General features: G+C 33.6%; 1 pseudogene; it reads right to left on the bottom strand.

Moving 5' to 3' along the window:
- Positions 1-2,110: 2,110 nt before the first annotated feature.
- LOC120773194 lies at positions 2,111-2,313 on the bottom strand (annotated as a pseudogene).
- Positions 2,314-3,184: the final 871 nt, after the last annotated feature.

The following is a 3,184-nucleotide window of genomic DNA, read 5'->3' as shown; positions in this document are numbered from 1 at the left end:
CGCCAATTAAGAAGAAGAAGAAGAATTGTTGGACGAACATATACACCATTTTCAGCATCAGCTCACATAAAAACCATGGAACGAAGTTCTATTTGTTGTTTTCTGAATGGAAAGCGAAATGAGAACCATTTTGCCCGAACTGTTTCAATCCCTTAATGCTCTAAGTTCAATTTCAACCTGGTTCAGGAACCACCTATTTGTGAACAAATAAATCAGTACGTATTAGGTTCAACTAAGTAAAAAGTCTATTTTATTCCACAGGATCCCTAATGCTATAGTATAGGATATTTCGATAGTAAGCTTAAGAAGCACTTTCTGTGTATGCAACCATCACCTCTTACATTTTTAGCATATTCAAAACTTGTTTGGATACACTTAATGGAATAAAATAAACTTTCATCGCTTAGATGACTTCCGAAAATTCGCCGATGATTATTTCAAATAAATATCAGTTGCATTTATTTTACAAATCGAAATCGCACTGATCTTGAATACAATGTTTTAGAAAGCGGTCTGCAGAATGCACGATAGTGTTAGAGAAGAAGCCTCTGCCAATCTAAATAAAAATCGAAGGGAACAGAGCTGATAAAGACGTAAAATTCAGCTGTCTATGTAATTTGGAAAGCATTCAGGTTTCATGCTATGATTTAGAAATAATCAACAGGTATCCTGATCAGGAAACATTTTCCACATATCTAGTTTAAGTAGACTAATAACGGTTACACATCATAACGGGTTTTTAAAACTAAATCCTAAGGCTTTTTACTTACAAGTTTCTTTCGAACATACTATGTACATACATACATTCATACATACATACATATATAAAAATGAATCGCAAAAGGTGTTGCTAAGCGCAAAACTCAACAGCGCCTGGACTAATTTTGTTAATTCTTTTTTATAAATGTTCGTTAAAGTTCAAAGATGGTTTTTGCGGCGAGAAAAATTCGAGTAATTGCCGGAAAACCCTTAAAACCGCCCATTTGTTTTTCCCATACAAACGAATGAATGTTTATTGGTAACGCAAAGAGAATGGCCGCACCAATCTTGATGAAATTTTTAGAGGTTGTTCGTTGTGGATCGGGGAAGGTTTAGAAATAAAAATTCCTTATACTTTTCATTAGGAAAGTCGGAAAATAGGACTATTCCAAAAAGTAACTTCTTTCCATACACATTGTTTTTTTAATTTTTGTTTGTTTTGTTTTTCAATATTTTGATTTGAAGCATTCAATTTCGGTAGCTTGCTTTTTTATTTCGGCTATTCAAAATTAAAATTATTGAAAATTATTCAGTGAAAACCTTATACGTAAACTGCAATAAATCGCTTTTTGGGATATTTACTTTTGCATTTCATTAAAGTTTTCCGACTGTTGTGTGTCTCGCGGTTCAAATTCATTTAAGTCATTGCGTATTGTGTATGGTAGAGTGTGTGCAACTTTTTGTGAAGCATGCCAGCAATTGCAATTGCTGGAACATGATAATCACTGGAAGCAAAAGATGGACAATTAATTCGATTCATATGTCACTGAAGATCGCATACTCTTCGCGAAGATCATTTTGACATATCAGCCTTCAAATTAGCGTCAATTATGGGATACGAAAAAAAGGTGCGTGGAGTCCCTACGCGCGGATGAAGTTATACTTCTTAGTGATATTCCAAGAAATGCATAACATTTTGTATGAAAGAAAACTAGAAAACTTAAATTCACATTTTATAAATTTATTATAATTTATTATCTCCCCGAGCATGCCTTTGCCAACAAGTCGTCTTTTCGCGACGATGGCAAAGGCTAAAAATCATAAATTGCACAACTTTCTGGTGCTTCTCGCAATGTATTCACGATCATACGTATACATACATACATATTTACACATGTTTGTAGGCGAAGCTGCTACAGCGGCAAGGGGTGACAATCGGCGGCCATTACTTTACTTATGCCATAGAAATTCCATTGCTACGAATATGGAAATGACAACGAAATAATGCAAATATGCATATTTCTAAACATTAATTTCTTGTAAGGAATGAATGATCCTGAGAGGTATAGTCTTAACTTTTCAACGCCCAACGAAGAGCATTTCAACCAAAAGGAATTTATTCATTAAATTCACCACCCAGAAGCCGTTTTATCCGTTGTAATCGAACGATTTTCGAAGGAACATCATTTCTAATATTCCACAAGACACAATTAGAAATGAACTTCTTAAACCTCACGTTGTCAGATAAAACGATATACCTCGTCATCGCGGGTCGATTTCCAAAAAAAGTAAATGAAGACCAACTACAGAAATAATCCTCTAAAGTATAGCCTTAATTTTTCAACGGCCAACGCAGGGTATTTCAACAAAAGGTCACATAAAATAGTTGAGAATTCGCAAAAATGAAAGACAAAGGAAAGAAAAAGCAGTATAACTTCAATAATGAACAAGCACACAAACATACATATGCGCAGCAGCAGCAAGGAAAGAGGTAACAATCGGCGATCCATTGTATATTTCTTTCATGCATAACCAAACCATAATTAGGACAACGCAATTCAAGTGTCAATAGTGGTGTTGGTGGTAAGCGCTTGAAAAGTTACGACGAGCACGTAGGTACGTAGGTTCGAATCCCAACAGAATTTATTTTTAATTGAATATGTGTTCTTATTTTATAATAACTCATTTTAAATATATAAAAGATTTACCTAAACATGATGATGATATTTTCATGATTCATATGCAATGTACGAATGTAAGCAATTTCGTTTTGCCGTCGGCATTTCAATTTCTCATGCTTCAATTTTTGCTTTCAACCAAGAAATCGCTTGTATGTATGTATGTACATATGAGCAATATATGCCTTTGCGTTTTGCCGTCGACATTTCCATATTGACATGCAAAAGTAATTATGTATTTCATTGTTTCGTTTTGGCCCAATTTTGTATATTAAGACAAGTGTCAATAATTGCGCCAAAATCAAATATATTATATATTCATATGTAAACATGTTTTAAACTTTACATAAAATTGAAGTGTCAATAATTGGGCCAATTTTCATAAAGTTGGAGATTTTGCGCGAATAAGACGTGTGCGGGTTAAGTCGTGAATTTTACTTATATTAATTAATTTGAAAGTGCCGAAAAATGCGAAACGAAATTTCAATAAATTTAAGTAAATTTACATGTATTTTCATTTATATTTA

The sequence above is a fragment of the Bactrocera tryoni genome, chromosome 3 (genome assembly GCF_016617805.1).
Source record: "Bactrocera tryoni isolate S06 chromosome 3, CSIRO_BtryS06_freeze2, whole genome shotgun sequence".
Taxonomy (NCBI): domain Eukaryota; kingdom Metazoa; phylum Arthropoda; class Insecta; order Diptera; family Tephritidae; genus Bactrocera; species Bactrocera tryoni.
This window is presented reverse-complemented; position numbering and strand designations above follow the sequence as displayed.